The sequence below is a fragment of the Dermacentor albipictus genome, unplaced genomic scaffold (genome assembly GCF_038994185.2).
Source record: "Dermacentor albipictus isolate Rhodes 1998 colony unplaced genomic scaffold, USDA_Dalb.pri_finalv2 scaffold_17, whole genome shotgun sequence".
NCBI classification, from domain to species: Eukaryota; Metazoa; Arthropoda; class Arachnida; order Ixodida; family Ixodidae; genus Dermacentor; species Dermacentor albipictus.
This window is the reverse complement of record NW_027225571.1, coordinates 4,993,047-5,014,080: the sequence shown is the minus strand read 5'-3', so window position 1 is coordinate 5,014,080 and position 21,034 is coordinate 4,993,047. Positions and strand designations below refer to the sequence as shown.

General features: G+C 47.2%; 2 long non-coding RNA genes across 3 annotated transcripts in view; one reads left to right on the top strand and one right to left on the bottom strand.

Moving 5' to 3' along the window:
- The window catches only part of LOC135896198 (uncharacterized), a 40,413-nt gene that overhangs the window by 6,571 nt on the left and 12,808 nt on the right, over positions 1-21,034 (top strand). The gene's annotated exons all lie outside the window — the stretch shown is intronic.
- Positions 2,974-21,034, bottom strand: part of LOC135896199 (uncharacterized) — a 28,671-nt gene continuing 10,610 nt past the window's right edge. The window contains exons 2-4 of the long non-coding RNA XR_010562628.2: positions 20,275-20,335; positions 20,046-20,211; positions 2,974-3,171 (exon numbers count right to left, since the gene is read on the bottom strand). This is a non-coding gene — a long non-coding RNA (uncharacterized lncRNA). The remainder of the gene's footprint in view (positions 3,172-20,045; positions 20,212-20,274; positions 20,336-21,034) is intronic.

Below are 21,034 nucleotides of genomic sequence, written 5' to 3'. Positions count from 1 at the left end.
TTTTGCATTATTGCAGTATAACCAAAACATTGGACATACTAAGTAGGGTGAATCAATCTTGTCAAATAAAATAATTATGCAAATGAAAATAGTAGCACAATACAATGAATATACAGTCGCCGACCGTTTATTCGGACCTCACGGGGACTGCAGAAATGTCCGAATAAACAGGTGTCCGAAAAAGCAGATTAAGAAAAAAAAGTGCAATTGTTTATTTCCACGCACTTATTCGGGCTCGGCAGTAGGCTTGAAGAAATCGTGAATGCGTCGTTGCACGCTGTTCCGTTTACGCGCAATCAGATAAGCCTGAATCTCGGAGAGGGTCGTACGGTCACTATAGGAGGCTGAAAGCAGTCACTACTTGTACACGCTCCGCATGCGACGGCAGCGTAGTACATGGTGCGTCATCTTCCGACTTGAGAGTCATCGTCCGGCGGTGCAGCAGAAACCTGACGAATGATCTCGCCGTCGTCGAGTTCTGCGCATGTCAGTACAGCAGTGTCAGCACTTGTGAAGCTGTCAAATGAGACGATGTCCGGAATCGCAATGCAACCACTGCGCAAGTCTCGGCAGAACATTTTCCGCGTCAGTAGGGAGCACATCGGAAGGCGACAAATCTTAGGCCTCCCGGCACCTGCTTGCCGGCATTCCGCAGCGCAGTCTGCGTGGGCACTGTCGTCGCCATTAGAGACTTGACGCGATGTTTCCGTATGCCGCGTTGGATCACCGAAACCTAGACACAGCACACAAAGCAAACACCACCGTGCCGACACCAGTCACACAAACGAAAAACAGCGGCCTGCTCGCAGCGTCGTGCGCGAAGAAACAAATCAGCTGCTGGATTGTCTTGACATGGCTTACTAAGCTGAAACCGGAAGTGTTGCAGAGCCACTCTATCGAACTAGGCAGAAACGATGATGATGAGCGGGAATTTCCAGTAGCGCCACTTCGTGGGGCAGCATGGAAGCTCCGTTCAAAACAAAAATGGCATTCAGCAAGTCGAATAATGCAGCGGTCAGAGTCGGTGCTTTGTGCTCTCGACCGAGTTGGCTAAGGAGTGTCCGAAAAATCAGACGAGAGGTTGCAAGGTGTCCGAACTTTCGGCAGTTGTTATACATTATGGTCTAAGGGGAGAATGGCGGTGCCGCAAAGCTGACCGAATAATCGGGCATGTCCGAATTTTTGGAGTCCGGAAAATCGGTCGGCGACTGTACAACTGGTCACTAAACTGTAACGGCAAGTATATGCATTAGAAGAATTGTGCAAATTCGCAAATGATGCCTTCCTTGACACTAGTACTACATGAAGCAGTGAGATACGAGCAACAAGTCATAAGGCATGAAACAGGCTGTTTGCATTATCACAGTGTAACCAAAAGCAACCAACTGGGTCCTTCTAACTGGTATGTCCAATCTTGAGACTACAGTAAATATAAAAATCAAAATACTAATACATCGAATACAACCGGTTGAGAAACAGTAATGGCAAGTATATGCGTAAGGAAAATTGTGCATATAGGCAAAATGTGCCTTGCTTCGCACTAACTGCTAAAACAGCGTGAAACAAGATGGGACAAGAAAGAGCAGACGACAGGAGTGCCAACTTTCAACTGTTTATTCCTTGATGTTGCCACGTATAAATACACACATGAACCGCCAGCATGAAACTGAAAGCAAGAATCAAGGTGACTGACCCAACAACCGGTACAGCTCGGCTCTTTTCTTGATAGTGCCACCTATGGAACGATCCCACAGCTGCTAGCTGCACGTGCAATATTCATTGCCTCAATAGTCTCGCTAACCCACTACTTTTTGTGGCTTAGAACGGCTCCGTCACCTAGATTGCGTCCTGCATTGATGGCAGTGCAGGCTGAGGTGGCCCTGGATCCTCTCATTAAAATTGTAATCAATGTAGCTTGCACTGCCGTCAATGCAGGACGCAGTCTAGGCGATGAGGCTGCTCTAGGCCATGCGTGCCTTTGTTTGAACAGTCGGATTAGCAACCGTCACAAGTCCAAAATCAAGAAAGGGGCTGACAGATGGAATAGCACACTGTGGTATAAAGGTCATAAACAGGGATAAGGCCAGCCTCTCTGAGGCACCTTGTCCCTGTTTATAACCTTTATACTACCGTCACAAAGACAAGCGAGTTAGGGAGCTTATCGAGGCACTGAATACTACATGTGCAAGTAACGTGTGTGAATATAGTATCACTGCAACTATGATAAATGAGGTCATGTTTCGGATTGTTGGCAATCAGCAAAGGCTTGAGTTTTATCGATTGTGCTTTTCAGTTTCGTGCTGATGGTTCATGCATATATCTATAGATGAAAACGGCAAGAAACAAACAGTTGAAAGCGAGTGCTCAAGCTGGGTGCTCTTTCTTGTCCGCTCTTGTTTTAGCACTTAAAAACCACCAACTCTCCCAACAAGCATCAATTCTGCCTGCCACTAGTACTGCATTAAGCAGTGAGATACAAACAAGGCATAAGGCATGCCACAAGTTGTTACATTATCACAGTGCAACCAAAAACATTGTGTCACCCCACTCAGTATGTCCAACCTTGCAACTACAATATGAAAATTAAAATATTACTAGAATAGAGACAGCAGTACTACAGTGTATACAACCAGTCACTAAACTGTAATGCCAAGTATATGTATAAGGAAAGTGACTTGGGCAAACTGTGCCTTGCTTGAGACTAGTACTGCATTAAGCAGTGAGGTACAAACAACAAGGCATAAGGCATGCCACAAGTTGTTACATTATCACAGTGCAACCAAAAACATTGTGTCAACCCACTCAGTATATCCAACCTTGCAACTACAATATGAAAATTAAAATATTACTAGAATAGAGACAGCAGTGCTACAATGTATACAACCAGTCACTAAACTGTAACGCCAAGTATATGTATAAGGAAAGTGACTTGGGCAAACTGTGCCTTGCTTGAGACTAGTACTGCATTAAGCAGTGAGGTAGAAACAAGGTATAAGGCATGCCACAAGTTGTTACATTATCACAGTGCATTGATATAGAATGTTTTCAAGTTACAGAACACTTAAAAGTCATAGTCTTGCAACGATGTGACGAGGGAAGCCACTTTTGGGGACAGGCAATGCTGCTTTTTCTTGGTGCGCTCTACCTTGGTTCCCCTGCCAGGATTGACACCTGCAATGGTTCTAAAGCAAGGATAGAATGCAGTTACACTTGGTACAGTGAAAATATCTGTATTTTCTTCAAAGAAATAAGAAGATTGCTGTCCGCCAACCACCTCGAAATTTGATCTTTAAAGCCCACATGTTAGTGGTCTCCAGTGCATGTTCAGTGCAAAACAAGCAACTTCCAAGACAAAATTATCCTTTCCTAAATGATTACATGTACTATCAGGTTTTAACAAGCCTAGTGTTTTGTTACTGGGATTAAAACTTCACTGAACACCATCACTGGGTGTTAAAGGCATACTGAAAACAACTCCACCCACATTGTTGCTCTTAGGAGAAATACATATTGTGGCACATTCCCAATTCATTGACATTTGTGTGGCAGCAAAAGATGCATTAATTGCTGAGCAAATAAAATTTAAAAATTTGTCTGCCCCTTAATTCAAACTTGTGACACGTACACTATAAAGGACTTCATGAGAAGCATTTTCAAGTGACTTGAGGGACAGCATAAGGCCTCTGTGAACCGCACCCACAAAGCTGACAGGAAAATGCACTGCAGTGCACTTTGGTGAAATGTTAGTTGAAACTGTTCTCAGACCTCTCATCATGCAAACCAAATACCTTTGCTATGGCACTCATTAGCAAGATCCCGTTATGGCATTAAATAAATAGTTACTGTCGTTAACATTCAGGCAAGCATTTTTTTTTTTCAAGGCTCCAAATCAGGAGTTCGATACAAACCAGTCTCGTCAGGAAGGTACATGGTGGCAAATGAAACAGCTCCTACTAAAAAAAGCAACTGAAATGACGTTTCAGCTCTCAGAAAGCAGTTCACAATGGGGAAAAACAGTGCTATTGCTTTAAGAACAATTCACATAGAACCCAGACATCTTGCATAGACTGGTGGCAGATTTCAACCTCTGTGATTCAGCATATGCACTGTTTACATACTCAACGACTCGACATGTAGTGATGACGCTGTTTTTTTAAGTTTTTTTCTTGTCTTTTTTTTTATGTGTATGTGTGGCCAGCTAGGACTATGACCTGCAGAAACAAAAAGTTGCACAGACGATCTAACAATATGACACAAGCAACATGTGTAAGCCATGGTGATCTTGCCGAAATGGTTTTATGATGAAAGCTTTTCCAACTGACCTTGCTTTTCTAACTTTGCCGCATCGAAATGTATAAACTTGCGTCGGAACATCCCATATTTCCTTTCGCTGCAATTTACCTGAACTGGCCCAATAATGAATTTGGCTGGGATTGACAAGCTCCCCTGGGCTTGCTGCAATGCTCTTTGCGATGAATGGCTGACCATAATGCTTGCCACTGTAGTTTCTGCGAGATCATGATAGTGCGCCTACACCCATGTAACATGGGTGTAGCGTTTAACAATAATAAATCAAAGAAGCATTACTTTCCCACAAAAAATCAGAGTAAGAATCGGGCAGAACACATTTGGCAGGCACTCTCAGATTATGAACCGCAGCTTGCCAGTATCCCTTAAAGGGCCCCTCATCAAGCCTGACAAGCGCAGAACATACAATGCGCACTAATGATCGTGTTTGCAAAGAATTGCATCGCTACGGACCACGGAAAGGTCTAAAATTTCAATCCCAATGCTGTTTCTCCTTTCCCTCATGGCGACCACTTTCTAAGCTCGATGGTGAAGTACTAGTAACGCTGCGTCTACACACTCATGTCCGCAGTGTGACATTGCTCGTGGCGACACGCGGCTTCGAGAATTATTCAAGGCAACATCTGTTATTTGCGTGATCTGTTGCTTGAATTGACGAATTGAAGTTCAGAGAAATAATAAAATACACAAACTGAATGCCTGCAAGTTTTTTTTTTACTTTGCACCGAAGCAAAAAAGAGATGCACTTCTGCTTCGTCTGCTTGTTCCCACAGTCGTGCAGTTACATGCGCAGGTACCAAAGCTATGCCAGTTTCCATGCGTTCCAGTGCGTGATTGCACTCAGCAATCCTTGTTCTGCCTCAGTATTCATGGAGCACTGAATTATACTGCTAGCCATCTGTCCTGGTGCACAGCGCGCAAAATCGTGCGCTGTGTGAAACCAGACAATCACCACAGCTAGTGCACAACGCCGTCGGCGGGAGTGCGCAGCAATGAAAAAAAAAAGCGAGAAGAAAATCAAGGTGGGGCCTGTGACGCATGCGTCACGCGATCCTCGAGGTCCGATATGGGAGAACGCAGGGAAAAAATTTCGCTTGCAGAGGCTAGATGGGGCTAGTGGAGACAGTGTCTTGCCGGGCAGTGGAGCACACCTTCTGAAATCATGGGTTCGTGGCCCTGAAATATTTCTATTTCTGCTATTAATGAGGTGATTTGAAAATTTTTTATGGCAGAGCGCTCCCTTGAGGACACGTAACAACTTCCAGCTTATAACCAAAATTTGCTATGGGGCCTGGTGAGGGGCCCTTTAAGAGGAAAGTATATAACAGCTGTATCTTGTCTAGTAATCTCTGGTGCAGAAACTGAATGAAAAGGATTGAAATAATACTCAGGACAGCATGGCGGACAATTAAACGAAAATTATTGGTGTAACGTTGGGAGACTAGAAGAGAGCTACTGGGTCAGGGAACAAATAAGCCAATGCTATCCCAGCTGAAAGTGAGGACAAATGAGCATGAGTAGGGCATACGATTTGAAGCAAGATCACCAATGGTCTGTTAGGACAATGGAATGGATTTCAAGAGAAAGGAGAAGTAACAGGGAGTGCCAAAGAACTACTAGGTGGGCAGATGAAATTAGGAAGTTTGCAGAGGTGAGCTGGGCGCAGCTGGCACAGGACAGAAATAATTGGAGAAATATTGGATAGGTCTTTGTCCTGCAGTGAACACACCGTATTTGCACGATTGTAAGTCTACCACTTTTTTAAATTTGAAAATCCGAAGTGAGGGCTCGACTTACAGTCGAAACCGAAACATGGCACCGCCAAAAAAGCGGGACCAACGGGAGCTACAACGTAGTTACAATTTTATGTTTGCTCTATGGCCCCACCCGTAGCTTTTTGCTATCCCGCATGTTTGTTCGCTTCTCGGAAGAGTTTTTCAACATTTTTGTGAGTTTTACAGGGCGCACAACACTCATGAGAGGGTGTCAATAGTTGATGGAAACGCCGCTGCTCCATTCGCGGCTTCACCCTCAGAACGGCGGCGCTTGCGGGGAGCATCGGTAGTTCATGAAAGAGCAGACACCGCTCGCCGGTTTCTCTTTGCCTGTTGCGCTTAGCTTTCTTGACGGAAGGCATTGGTTTGACGCGTTCCACTCGACTGCCGCCTACGTGCTACTTCTATGCTTCCTCAGTCGTCATGAGTGCTCCAGACCCACTAACCATTCGGCACTCGTTCACAGCAGCGTTCAAAAGGGCTGCCATCCTTTACGCCGAAAAAACAAATCGCTGCGCAGCGGGCTGCAAGTTCCATGTTTCTGAGCGGCTAGTGCGAGAGTGGCGACTGCAGCAAAGTGAAATTTTCACCTGTGACGGCAAGTGAGGAATTTCCGACGTGCCGAAGTCTGGAGGCTTTCCGGAGCTGTAGGCTAAGCTTGCGGCGTACGTTGCTGAAATGTGCGATCGGTCCCTGCCAGTGAAGTGCGACATGGTCATGAAACAGGCCCGGATCTTCGCCTTTTAAGGACCTGCTCCGCCGTGAGTATGAGTGGCTGGCGGCAGAAGACCACGAAATTACGCTAACCAAACCTGTCAAAAGAGGCTTCTAGGCCACTGCGTGTGGTTGGGTGCATTCGGCGTGGGCTGCTATTCCACAAGATGTCGTGGTATGGTCGTTTGCCAAATGTGAAATTTCGTGGGACAACGATGCAGTGTGGGACTGTAGCAACGATGACGATGGCAGCACTAGTGAAGATGAGTAGTCCAGTGACCATGTCAGCTATTAATAAATTTTCGTTATCGAATGCTCCCTTGGGTATGCGGAGGATATGGGGAGGTCGACTTGCATTCGAGTCGACTTACAATCGTGTTAATACGGTAGTTGGGCTGATGATGATGAGGAGGTGTTGAAAGGAATCCATTGTTTAAGATAGAAAAGCCATCATTTAAGTATGTCTGTGTGCCATGCAGTATGAGGTACATGAACAGCTGCTTCTGTATCTTGAATAAATCCCCATCGGATCCTTTGCTAAATATCTGAACAACCTGGAACTAGTAATCCACTTGACATTTTAAGGCAATGATTGCAGCCTCGCCTTTTCTTGATGTGCTTGTTTTACAAGAATCTTCACGAATAAACATTTTCAGAAAACCTGCAACAGGTTTCGAGCACTGTACGATCAGTTTCCCAAGCATTCAATAGTTGCTTAACTCTTCCACTCTATGTGAGGAATCTGTAGTAAACAAGAAGACTAGGCTGATGACTTGGAACATACCGTGTATTCTTGTGTAATGGCCTCACCCGGGTAAAAGCCGCACCCAACACTTTATAAAAATAATGTTCCAAAAATATATTTAAGAATTGCCCGTGTATAAGCCACACTCTTGATTTTTGAGAAGGTTGGCAGTGTTAGCTGTAGTGTAGTGTGAGAATTCCTAAGTTTCCTTCTTTTTTTAATTGGTGAGAAAACAAAAGGCAGCCGTACCGACTTCTTGGTGCTGGCAGTAGCAGAAGTACAGCCTCCGAGATGCTGCCATCACTGATCTGTGGGGCATCACCATTTATTCCAGCTGGCATGCGACGCGCTATGGGAACGTCCAAGAATAGCCAGAGCCAGTAGGAGCGAGTACTGTAGTTCAATAAAGGCAAGTACCCCAGAAAATATTTATGGAAAAAAAAACGTGGGTTTCTCAGTTTAATGGCAGCACGCCCGACTTTCACCCCAGGTCTCGGAAAAAGACCTGTAGCTATTACACAAGTATATACAGTATTTTAGGGAATTTTTTTACGTGCGGCTATCCTGGGCAGTTTAGTGGTTCAGTGGAATGCCGACTCGTCCACCCAGTACTATGTCCGACTCCAAGTGACTGAACGTGGGCTGCGGTCTCGTATGCTTCAGGCATCAGCTAAATGTCAGTGTGTATATTATGCTAATATGAGACACCTGCTGTGCGTGTGCCAACCCTCGAGCTTCAGTGCAGATGAAAGGCAAAGGTAGCTAAAAAGGGAGGCAAATTCTCAGATGCTGCATGCGAAAGCCCATGTGCTGAATGCACATTTATGAATATCGGTAAGTTAGAGAACAAAATATTGCAGAAACAACAAGATGAATATGAACAATCAGCATGTGGCTTTCAATGCACTTGCAAAAATTCCATATGTTCAGGCCCTAATATCAGCTTAAGAATGACACTTGTGCTTGCAAAGGAAACGAACACAATATCATGGCTTTATCTTTGATTGATAATACTTATGACTGCACACATGCCGAGTTGCAACAGTGGAAATTTGTCACTAGTCTATGCAAGGTGCATGGGCTCCATCACGCACTGTACATAAAGTGCTGCCACTACAATTTACAGTTGTTTTTTTTTGCTCATGCCATTTTGTTTTCCCAATTTTTCAAGATCCCTCAGTGATGTTCACTAAAGTAAGCAAACTGACAAGGAAGTAATGAAACTGACATGAAGACATGCATAAGCATCACAAAAGAGCGTCATTTTCTGCCTGACACTATGTTTCAGTGGAAGTTCTACCACTCCAGTCAATATGCAGACATGATGACCCTCTCCTTTTTTTCAATCCAAGGATAATGAGACAAAGCGATTTTCAGTTTGCAGTCGCCGACTGATTTTCCGGACTCCAAAAATTCGGACATGCTCTATTCGGTCTGCTGCGCGGCACCGCCATTCTCCTCATAGACCATGACGTATAACAACTGCCGAAAGTTCGGACACCTTGCAACCTCTCGTCTGAATATTCGGACACTCCTCGAGCCAACTCGATTGAGAGCACCATGCACCGACTCTGACCGGTGCATGGTTCGACTTGCTGAACGCCATTTTTGTTTTGAGCGGAGCCTCCTTGCTGCCCCACGAAGTAGCGCTACTGCAAATCCCCGCTCATCATCATCGTTTCTGCCTGGTTCAATAGAGCGGCTCTACAGCAGTTCTGGTTTCAGCTTAGTAAGCCATGTCAAGACATTCCAGCAGCTGATTTGTTTCTTCGCGCACAACGCTGCGAGTAGGCCACATTCTTCGTTTGTGCGACTGGTGTCGGCTGGTGGTGTTTGCTTTGTGTGCTGTGTCAAGGTTCCGGTGATCCAACGCGGCATACGGAAACATCGCGTCAAGTGTCTAATGGCGCCGTCAGTGCCCGCGCAGACTGCGCTAGGGAATGCCGGCAAGCGGGTGCCGGGAGGCCTAAGATTTGTCGCCTTCCGATGTGCTCCCTACTGACGTGGAAAATGTTCTGCCGAGACCTGCGCAGTGGTTGCATGGCGATTCTGGACACCGTCTCATTTGACAGTTTCACAGGTGCTGACACTGTTGTACTGACATGCACAGAACTCGACGATGGCGAGATTATTCGTCAGGTTCCTGCTGCACCGCCGGACGATGACTCCGTGTCGGAAGATGACGCACCATGTGCTACGCTGCCGTCGCATGCAGAATGTGTACAAGCAGTGACTGCTTTCAGCCGCCTATAGTGACCGTACGACCCTCTCCGAGATTCAGCCTTATCCGATTGCGCGTAAACGGAACAGCGTGCAACAGCATTCACGATTTCTTCAAGCCTACTGCCAAGCATGAATAAGTGCGTGGAAATACAGGATTTCATTGTTTTTCTTAATCTGCTTTTTTGGATACCTGTTTATTGGGACATTTCCACAGTCCCCGTGAGGTCCGAATAAACGGTCAGCGACTGTACTTGCATTTCTTGCGGTGGTTATAGCCCTATGTGCATTATTTCTAAGTTGACTGATTGTACTAAAAAGGTCGAGACATACACTAAGTGACTTTCTACTGCACAAAAATTGCACATAATTTCACTGAAAAAGCCAGTGAGATGTTAATATGAAGTAAGGTTTACCAAAAAGAAAAATGCCTTCTGAAACAAACACCAAAGATAGTCCATTGAATTTACAGAAAGTAAAAGCTGAAAAGTTCAAACCTTAGATACAGCATACACGCCAGATAATGCCAGAACCACATCAGCTGCCAGACTTCAAGTACAAACAAAGCACTACTATAAACACCCTCAGTAACTGTAGCGGAAATGCAATCAAACCAAACAAAGATTTCATGCGCACAAGCCCTCATACTTGCCAATAGCAAAATAATGCTGGCAATTTCTGTAAAGCACCATCCATGACGCATCAAATTCACAAGAAAACACATTACAATTTACCCATAAAAAATGGATGGTTACCCGACCACCAAAGGATTACTGGCATTGAAGGCGTGCGCGTGCGCACACACACACACACACACCCTCTCTCTCTCTCCAACAACTTATTCCTCTAGGTTTTGTGCTGCCCTGGCCAAATATCCATGACCTCTGCAAGCAGTGTCCACAATCTCATGAAAATAGCCATACGCTCCTACACAATCTCAGAAGCAACGGTACCAAGCTCTCCAAACCGTCAATATGTTAGTAACTGGGCACCATGCGATGTGGCTCTTGCAGATTAGACGAATTAAGAAGTGGTTGAGCACAATGGCATAGACGGGGGAGGGGGGGGGGGGGCGTAGGTTGGGTGGTCGACCCCCCCCCCTTCATAACGGAACAGAAAGCTTCGGGAAGTGGGCTCCAAAAGAGCAACATGGATGGAAGAGAAAGCTTGAATGTGAAAGCAAGGCAAGGGCTAGTGGCAGTTCAAACAGGGGGAGGGGTTGCCATGGGAGCGATCCCCTCTCTCCTCCACAGAACATTGCGGCCGCACTCATGGCACACCTCTACCTCATTCCAGATGTTAACCGTAACTGCTGAGGGGGGATCAGCGCTAAAAATTCCACGCACAGATAATGATGGGACGAGCGCGTGCATAAAACTTGAGGGCATTGTTGCTCCCAACCGGACCTTTGTGTCATTGAAGAGCTTCTCATTTCTGGTACCTGACTGAATTGTGTACACCAAAACTGATTTGTGTACACCAAAATATATCAAGGACGGAGGCGCTTGGCCAGGGAAGGGAAGCTATGAAAACCACAACAGGTGGGATGGCAGGTTGGTGAATGGCTTCGAAGTCCACGCAAAAACATAAATATAGCAATGTTAGCAGCCACCGTGACATTCAACCCAGTGAATGTTGAGTGACAGTGACCCATTTTCAACACTGTTCTTTTTCCAATATATGTACCAGCAAAATCATCGATATACTTTATATAAATGCATAAATTCGTAAACCAAATTTAATTTTTTTCAAAGAATATCCTCCTTTTTAAAAATAGAATAAGGATGATAGCATAATTAGATGCAAAGTGGCTTCACGCAGTAGCAGTGAAAAACTTTTGTCAGAAGTGTTGTATTAGCAACGCAAAAGTGTGCACCTTCGTTAAAGCATTCTTGTCTGGGGAGTGCTAGACAGAAGTGTCTTTGCATGGTGCACAACCATACACACACACGCGCGTGCGCACACAGGAAGATGAGACGCACAACTTCGTCGTTATATTTGGTTTATTTGCCCAACAGTTTCAATCGGTGGACCAACCTTTTTCAAAGGTATCCCTTGAGAAAGGTCGGTCCACTGACCGAAACTGTTGGGTAAATATATCAAAGATAACCGCAAAGTTGTGCTTCTCATCTTTCTAAATATTGCTACGGAATAGTATTACCGATGACGAAGAGGCGAGCAGTACGAAGACGACGACAACGATTGGAGGCTAGCGCGGGCTGTTGCCTCTTGGCCAAGTGCGGCGTATTACGTTGTAAATATACTTGTATATAGCTTTTCATTTGCGTCTTCTTACGTAACATATCTGGTGGAGGTGGACGTTCCCTGTACCTCGTCACGGAGCTTCGCAGTGGACGGTACGTCGAGCCTAGCTTCATGGCTCCCGGCGATGACACTTCGACTCAGCCGCCTCCGACCCCTCCTGCCACTTTGACGACCTACATCTCTCTCCCTGCTCCTTGTGATCCTGGCGTATTCTCGGGCAAAGATGGGGACGACGTCGACGACTGGATCAGCCTGTACGAACACGTCAGCCGCAATAACCGGTGGGACCCTACTATCATGCTCGCCAACGTAGTCTTTTACCTCGGTGGCACACCTCGAGTTTGGTTTCGGACGCACGAAGAGGAGCTCACCAGTTGGGATTCGTTCAAGCAAAAGCTCCGAGACTTGTTCGGCAACCCCTATGGTCACAACCTTGCCGCGCAGAAGGCGCTTTCCGGCCGTGTGCAGACGTCAACAGAGCCCTATGTCACGTACATTCAGGACGTCCTGGCTCTGTGCCGCAAAGTTGATGCCCACATGCCTGAGTCAGACAAGGTATCCCACATCCTCAAAGGCATTGCCGATGACGCCTTCAACTTGCTCGTGTTCAACAACGTCGCGACGGTGGATGCTGTTATCAAAGAGTGCCGCCGCCTGGAACTCGCTAAAAGCAGACGTATCGATCAGCAGTTTGCCCGTTTGCCCAACACCCCAGCGACTTCTTCCTGTGCCGACGCTCCTCGTCCCAACAACACCGGCGATATTACCAAGATCGTTCGGCGTGAGATTGAGGCCGCCTATCCGGCTGCCTTCGACTCCAGCCCCACCAACGCACCGGCAGTCACGGTTTCCCTGATCCAGGCAGTTGTCCGCCAGGAGTTCGAAAACATGGGCCTTCACACCATCTGCTCGGCCCATCACCCTGATACCCATCCGGCTTCTTCGATTCCGCCCCGTCCCGCATCGTCTTACCCACCACGTTTCCGCAACCCAGCTGAATGGCGCACTGCTGACGACAAGCCCATTTGTTTTCACTGCCGTCGCATCGGGCACATTTCTCGGCACTGTCGAAGTCGCTGGACTTCCCCGACCCGGTCTGCTTATACTGCCTATTCTCGCCCCTCGGGTGGCCCTTCTCGTCCTTATGCCGCACGCTCCGATAATGCCGCCACTGACTCTCCTGCGCCGAACCGCCCCTATTCTCGTTCACCTTCGCCCCAAGGACGACAATCTCGCTCTCCCCAGCCCCGTCGCTCCTTTTCGCCGACTCCCTTCGGACGCCGCTCCCAGCCGGAAAACTGAATGATGCAGCGCCTCGAGGTGACGCTGCATTGCTCCCTACGCCGCCAAATCCTCCACTGACGTTGCCCACTCATCTGAACCTTCTTGACGTGCAAGTCGACGGTGTTCCTGTATCTGCTCTTATAGACACTGGGGCGCATTTGTCGGTAATGAGCGCGGACTTTCGTACCCGCCTGAAAAAAATACTCACGCCCGCCACGACGCTTGTTGTCCGTGTCGCCGATGGCGGAACAGCCCCCGTAATTGGTATGTGTGCCGCCCGCGTCTCCTTCGCCGATCGCTCAACAGTCGTGCTATTCACGGTCATCGCCCACTGTCCCCATGACATCATCCTCGGCCTAGACTTCCTCTCCGCACATTCTGCTCTAATTGATTGTTCCGCCAGTACTCTCCGCCTTGACCTGCCTGTTCTGGATCCCGCTGAACCACACGACCTACATCGAACCACACGACCTACATCGACCCCAGTCGCCTCAGTTCCGTCGACTTTGTTTGCTTGCCACCTACGGCACTGACTTACGTTGACCTAGTGTCATCCCCACCAGTGCCCGACGGTCACTATATCGCGGCTCCTATACAAGACGTCCTCCTTACACACGGGATCACGGTGCCTCATACCGTTTTATCTATTACGGCTAATTGCGTCTGCCTGCCCGTGGTCAATTTTGGCTTGACGACACAAGTGCTGCCACGCGGGATGTCTCTGGCCCAGCTTTGCTCATTCGAAGATCACTCAATAGCATCTATTGAGGTAGACAGCCATTCAGCCGATCCTCCTCTACCATCTCAGTCGACAACTTGCACCATCGCCGACTTACAGAAAATGATTGCGCCCGACATGCCGTCCAAGCACGCTCGTGAGCTCTACCGCGTTCTGTTTTCCTACAACGATGTTTTTGACTTTCACGATCGTCCTTTGGCCCAAACTACAACTGTTAAACATCGCATTAATACCGGCGATGCCCCTCCTATTCATCGCCGCCCGTATCGCGTGTCACCGGTTGAGCGTCAAGTTATTCACGCTGAAGTTCGCAAAATGCTTGCCAATAACATCATAGAACCGTCATGTAGTCCATGGGCGTCACCGGTTGTACTGGTAAAAAAGAAGGATGGCTCATGGCGCTTTTGCGTGGATTATCGGCACCTTAACAGCGTTACCAAAAAGGACGTGTATCCCCTACCTCGGATCGATGACGCCCTTGACTGCCTCCATGGTGCTCGCTACTTCTCTTCTATTGACCTCCGCTCCGGCTACTGGCAGATTGCTGTGGACGATCGCGACCGCGAGAAGACTGCTTTTGTAACTCCGGACGGTCTTTATCAATTCAAAGTGATGCCGTTTGGTCTATGTAACGCTCCTGCCACTTTTGAACGCATGATGGACTCCCTTCTTCACGGTTTCAAATGGTCCATATGCCTGTGCTACTTGGACGACGTCATAGTATTCTCCCCAACGTTCGCTACGCACCTCGAGCGCCTCTCGGCAGTCCTGGACGTTTTTCGTCGCGCCGGTCTGCAACTGAACGCATCGAAGTGCCAATTCGGCCGTCGCCAGATTACCGTCCTTGGGCATCTCGTGGACGCGAACGGAGTGCAACCGGACCCAGGCAAGATCCATGCTGTTACGCACTTTCCTGTTCCGAAGTGTGTCAAGGATGTGCGCAGCTTCATCGGCCTTTGTTCCTACTTCCGCCGTTTCGTGAAAAATTTCGCGGCCATCGCACGACCACTAACCGAGCTTTTGAAAAAAGACGCTCCTTTCCAGTGGGGCGATAACGAGGCCTCTGCATTCTCGCATCTAATCGACGTTCTCACAACGCCTCCCGTTCTGGCCCATTTCGATCCTTCTGCGCCTACCGAAGTTCGTACTGATGCCAGCGGTCACGGAATTGGCGCAGTACTGGCGCAACGCCAGCGCGGCAACGACCGTGTTATCGCTTACGCCAGCAGGCTCCTCTCACCTGCGGAGCGCAACTATTCCATCACTGAGCGTGAGTGTCTGGCCCTAGTTTGGGCGGTTGCGAAGTTCCGCCCATACTTATATGGCCGACCCTTTTCCGTTATCACAGACCATCACGCGCTTTGTTGGTTATGCTCATTGAAAGACCCTTCAGGAAGACTTGGTCGCTGGGCCTTACGCCTCCAAGAATATTCGTTCTCTGTCACCTACAAATCTGGCCGACTACACCAGGACGCTGACTGCCTGTCTTGCTACCCGGTAGACGAGCCTGACGACGCCGACAGTAGTACTGCCGACGGCATTTTCTCTGTGTCTGCCTTCGCTAACATCGCCGATGAGCAGTACCGAGACCTATCGCTGCGAGTACTCATGGAGCGTCTGCGCTCTACACCTACCGACGCATCCGTTCGCCGGCGGCATTCTGTACCGAAGGAACTTCCTTCCTGACGGATCTGATCTTCTTGTCGTGCCAAAACATCTACGACAGACTGTGCTCTTTGAGATGCATGACGCACCTACTGCAGGACATCTTGGCGTAACCCGCACGTACGACCGCGTCCGCCGCCGCTTCTATTGGCCTGGCCTCGCTCGCTCCGTCCGACAGTATGTTGCTGCCTGCGATACCTGCCAGCGTCGGAAAACACCTCAGGTGCTACCTGCCGGTCATCTCCAGCCGATCACTGTCCCCGTGGAACCGTTCTTTCGTGTTGGATTAGACCTCCTCGGTCCCTTTCCCACGTCATCCTCTGGGAACAAATGGGTAGCCGTCGCAACTGATTACGCCACCCGATACGCTATCACGCGGGCTCTCCCTACCAGTTGCGCCACTGACGTCGCGGACTTTCTCTTGCGTGACATTATCTTACTTCATGGCGCCCCGCGACAGCTGCTCACTGACCGTGGTCGTAACTTCCTCTCGAAAGTTATCGCCGACATTGTACGTTCCTGCTCCACTCAACACAAGCTGACTACCTCATACCATCCTCAAACCAATGGCCTGACAGAGCGGTTAAACCGTACTCTTACCGATATGCTGTCAAAGTACGTTTCCAAGGACCACCGCGACTGGGACATTGCCCTTCCTTACGTCACATTCGCTTATAATTCTTCCCGGCACGACACCGCCGGATTTTCTCCCTTTTATCTGCTCTACGGTCGCGAACCGACCTTGCCCCTTGACACGGCACTTCCTCCTGCTTCGATCTCAACAAGCGAGTATGCGCGCGACGCCATCGCTCTCGCCGACCATGCACGCCAGCTTGCCCGTGCTCGACTGACGGACTCGCAAACCACTCAGCAGCGTCAGTACAACGCCCGCCACCGTGACGTACAGTTTTCGCCTGTGACGTACGAAATTGCCCCTGTGAGCTCAACCTCGTCATCTACTGTGGCACCTAGTGATGTTGTGCATGTCAGTAGGCTCAAGGCCTACTACACTGTTTCCAAGTCCGGCCTTTAGTCGCTCCGGGACGGCGCTTTTGCCGCCGGGGGTAGTGCTACGGAATAGTATTACCGATGACGAAGAGGCGAGCAGTACGAAGACGACGACAACGATTGGAGGCTAGCGCGGGCTGTTGCCTCTTGGCCAAGTGCGGCGTATTACGTTGTAAATATACTTGTATATAGCTTTTCATTTGCGTCTTCTTACGTAACAATATGCTTGGCCCATTGAAAAATCCAGTTAGACACACACACACACACACATTCCCAGCTAACTTGGACCAAGATTTTGAGAAAGCCTATGCGTTCTTCAGAACTGAAATCAGGTGGATGTTGTTAGCGTTTATCTAAACTTACAGCACCATTTTTGCTCGGCCATATTTGAGTAATTAGCCTAGATAAGTTATTTCACTTTTTAAATATAGCTTGAAATGTTCAGGCGTCAATAGGAAAGTTGTGGAGCTCCACAAATATTGCCCAACCCAGGCAGTTCCAACGAGATAGACTTAGCGTGGCCGTTTTTATTCAGAAAAAACAAAAGCCCGCGGAGTTTAAAAAATACCACGTGACAGCGCGCTCTGTGCGCTTGAATGTGCCTCAATTACAGTGCTCTCAACGGTGCTTTGTAAAAAAAACGCTCGCTTCACACCTTTCGTGCTGCCCACGACAGAGCTTCGCATTGTGCTTGGTTCTGAGATGAACGCCAGTGGCTTCAGGCGGCAGTTGAAATACAGCGTGGCTCCCATTTCAGCGGCAATAATTGCACTCTCATGGTAGCAGAATAAATGCGGAGGAAAAATGACAAGCTCATGAGTTCGAATTTGGGAGCAAGGCCCCAACAAGCAAACATGCATTATAACAAGCTTGATAACGTCTTGTGAATTACGCTGGTTGTCACAAAAGGAGGAATTGTAAACTGACATGGAAGGTTGCTTTTTAGCTTCTTGTCCATTCCTTGTCGGCAGAGAATTTGTAATTTCATATTACGTGCCTTTTCCATGTCATACAAAAGTTTCAAACAGATGGCCCAAACAGATAACGGTTGTAGATTTATTCGCTGTGATGTCTGTCTAAAGAATGTGTTCAAACAAGTCGCCCTCTGCCCTAATACAGTATTGGCACCTTATCAGCACGTCCGAGGTAGCTTTTTTTGATGACGCAATACGGTATCTCGCTGCAGGCCTCAGCAATCTCTGCCTTTAGCGCTTGTGGTGTAGTTGTTGGTTTGCAGTACACTGAGTCTTTCACGTGTTCCCACAAGAAGTCAAGAGTTGTCAAGTCCGGTGACCTTGAAGGCCATGCCACTGGTCCATGCCGCTCGACCCACTGGCGTTTAAAGGCTTTGTCAAGCCAGGCTCGAGCAAGGCTGCTGCTGTGAACTGGTGCATCGTCGTGCTGATACTATGTTCGCTTTAAAAATGCAAGAGGAAGATCACAGCGAAAATCTTCGCCTGGGCCTTCCAAGATGTAGTTCACATACCACTGAGCAGGGAGCATGTGGTCAAAACATATGGGGCCAATTATCCTTCCGTCAAAGATACCGCACCACACACTGAATGGCCATTGGTACTGGTGTCTGGTTTGCGCCACCCAATACGGGTTCGTATCGCTCCAGTAATGTGCATTATGGATGTTGACTTGAGAATTTCTGGAGAAGGCTGCCTCATCTGTCCAGAGCACTTTGTCAACAAAATCCGATATTTCGACACTGTTCATGCGGATCAAATTTGAGAAATCAAGCTGCCATTGCAAGTCTCTTGCAGCTTTTGAAGCAGTTGGAGGTGATATGGATACATTTCAGCCTTCCTAAGAACTCTTGGCATTGAACACTGAAATGCCAACCTCACTACTCACATCACGCACGCTGGAATGAGGGTTTGCAGTCATCAAAGCCAAATTGTCTCCTTCAGACTCTTCACTGATGGTCCCCTTTCTGTGCTGCATCTTCTTGAAGCTACCTGTTTCTTTCAGCGAGTAACTCCTCATAATTGTGTTCGCGCTAGGTCTTCCCCCACGTTGCCTATTTCGGTATACCTTGGCAGCTTTCCTCTTGCCGCTCCCAAAGCTAAGACCATGTTTGCCTTCTGCTCGCTTGAGTACGCCATGCTTTAGGCACTGCTAACAAATTCTTCGAAACGGGTGCGCGGCACGACAGTAATAGACAGCCGAGCTCACATGCATCTAACCGCTGGCACAGCTTGGAAGAAAAGCAGCGTTGTAACAAATGATGCTCTCTCACACAGGTTCCAGATGTATGATGTTTGTCTTGTGTGTGTTTTTTCTATTCCGCACCAATTTGATTACTGAAAAAAAAATTGCTCTTCTCGTCATATCGGAATAAACAGCTGATGACGGCGCATTCTCCAGCGACAGGCGCGAGCGGCTGCTGATGCAGCACTTTTTTGGAGCGCAGTTGCCAGCTGCTGCCCGTAATGTCAGAGCCGAGGAAAGGTTGAAGCCCCCTTCGTAAGTGAAGGGAAGGCGCGGCACTGGTGATGTTCTTACAAATCACTCATTAGATCGCTGTAATCGCGGCGCATTCGGGGCGCACTGTCATGTGGTATTTTTTCAACTCCGCGGGCTTTCATTTTTCCAGAATAAAAATGGCCACGTTAAGTCTATCTCGTTGGAAGTACCTGGGTTGGGCAATATTTGTGAAGCTCCACAGCTTTCCTATGGATACCTGAACGTTTCAAGCTATATTTAATATGTTAATGAATTTATCTCGGCTAATTACTAAAAAAAAGATGAGCAAAAAATGGTACTGTAAGTTTAGATAAACGCGAACATCCACGCAATTTCTGTTCTTAAGAACTCATAGGTTTTTTCAAAATCTTGGCCGAAGTTAGTTGGGACACCCTGTGTGTGCGTGTGTGTGTGTACATATATATATATATATATATATGTAGAGAGAGAGAGAGGTGAAGCATGGGGAGAAGTGGTACCTGCCAGCGGTGATCCTCACCCCAAAGTAAATTTTTGGCTACACCACTGGTTGAACGCTTACTCCGGAAAAAAAATTTTTTTCTGGCTTTTCTTTTTACATGTGTACATGAAGTTCTTTAGGGCACTATTTTACTATGCAGTTACGAAACAATAGCAGCGTCAAAATTTTATTCCCTAGCTGATTAGTTGTTTGGGTTCAGCAAAAACCTTCCCTTTTCAAGATTGCTTTTTGTATCTATAAGTAGTATCATAAAAGGGTCCTATAAAAAATGAATATGCCTACAACTTCTGTCATCACTCCACATGTGAGAAGTGCAGAAACCAAAAGAAGATTATGACAGCTTAGTTAACAAGAAAACTCAATACTTACCGCTGTGTAAACTCCAAGCAGAGGCTTGTGTCTTTGGGGTATGCAACGTTGAACACGAAGTGAACAAAAAACATCAGCTTGAATGCCTGGCAGGGGTTCGTTGCATGCATCGCTGGCAGGCTGTCAACACATACGACGAAGCTCTTTGCAGTAAGGAAACTGCCTCCTGCACAAAACAAGTTTTAAATCAGGAATGCTTGCCCGAATGTGGTACCACAGAAAATTATACCTTTTGCAATGATGAAGGGAGAACATGGCCTGTCCCCAAGGTCGTCATCACTAGCAGATTCCTGGTGTAAGAGAAAACAAAGGCATATAAGAATTAATGTCTGCCAAAGTAGCACAATGTGAAAGCTGAAACCTTACAATGGTTGCAAATAAGCATGTGGCAAAGCATAAGTTTGAATAAGGCGTTTCAGTGCTTGCTCAGGCTCATGATAATGTTCTTCCCCAACAGTCTGTAGTGAATTAAATGCTTCGGCTTATATGTAAAGAGGTGTTGGCTACATGTTAAGGCCCTAAAAACCAGCACAGACATTTAAACATGTTGGCTTAATTATTTATAATACTGGGACTAATATATAGCTATATATAGAGCATTGCATGCATAATGTGAAGACGTGGGTTCGTATCCCACCTGTGGTCAGTCGTTTTTTCATCCACTTTCATTTACATTAATTTATCATTTCTTTAACTCAATTAGTAAGTACAAGTAATTTCCCCTATGATGTCCTTAGTGTCTTTGTTGGCTTCTTATTATAAGATATATATATTACATACATAGATAATCAGCAAAGGTTTCTATCGGCCAGTTTACTAAAGGAATTATAATGTTACGACAAACACGACTATTGTTCGTTTTTAAGGTTTATTTTGCCAGCAATTTAGGGACTGGTATTCCGTTCGTCAGGGCTGGTTTACAACTATTCTGTTCGGCCAATATAAGGACACAGAACAAGTGAGGAAGTGTGATCCCCACCTTCACACAC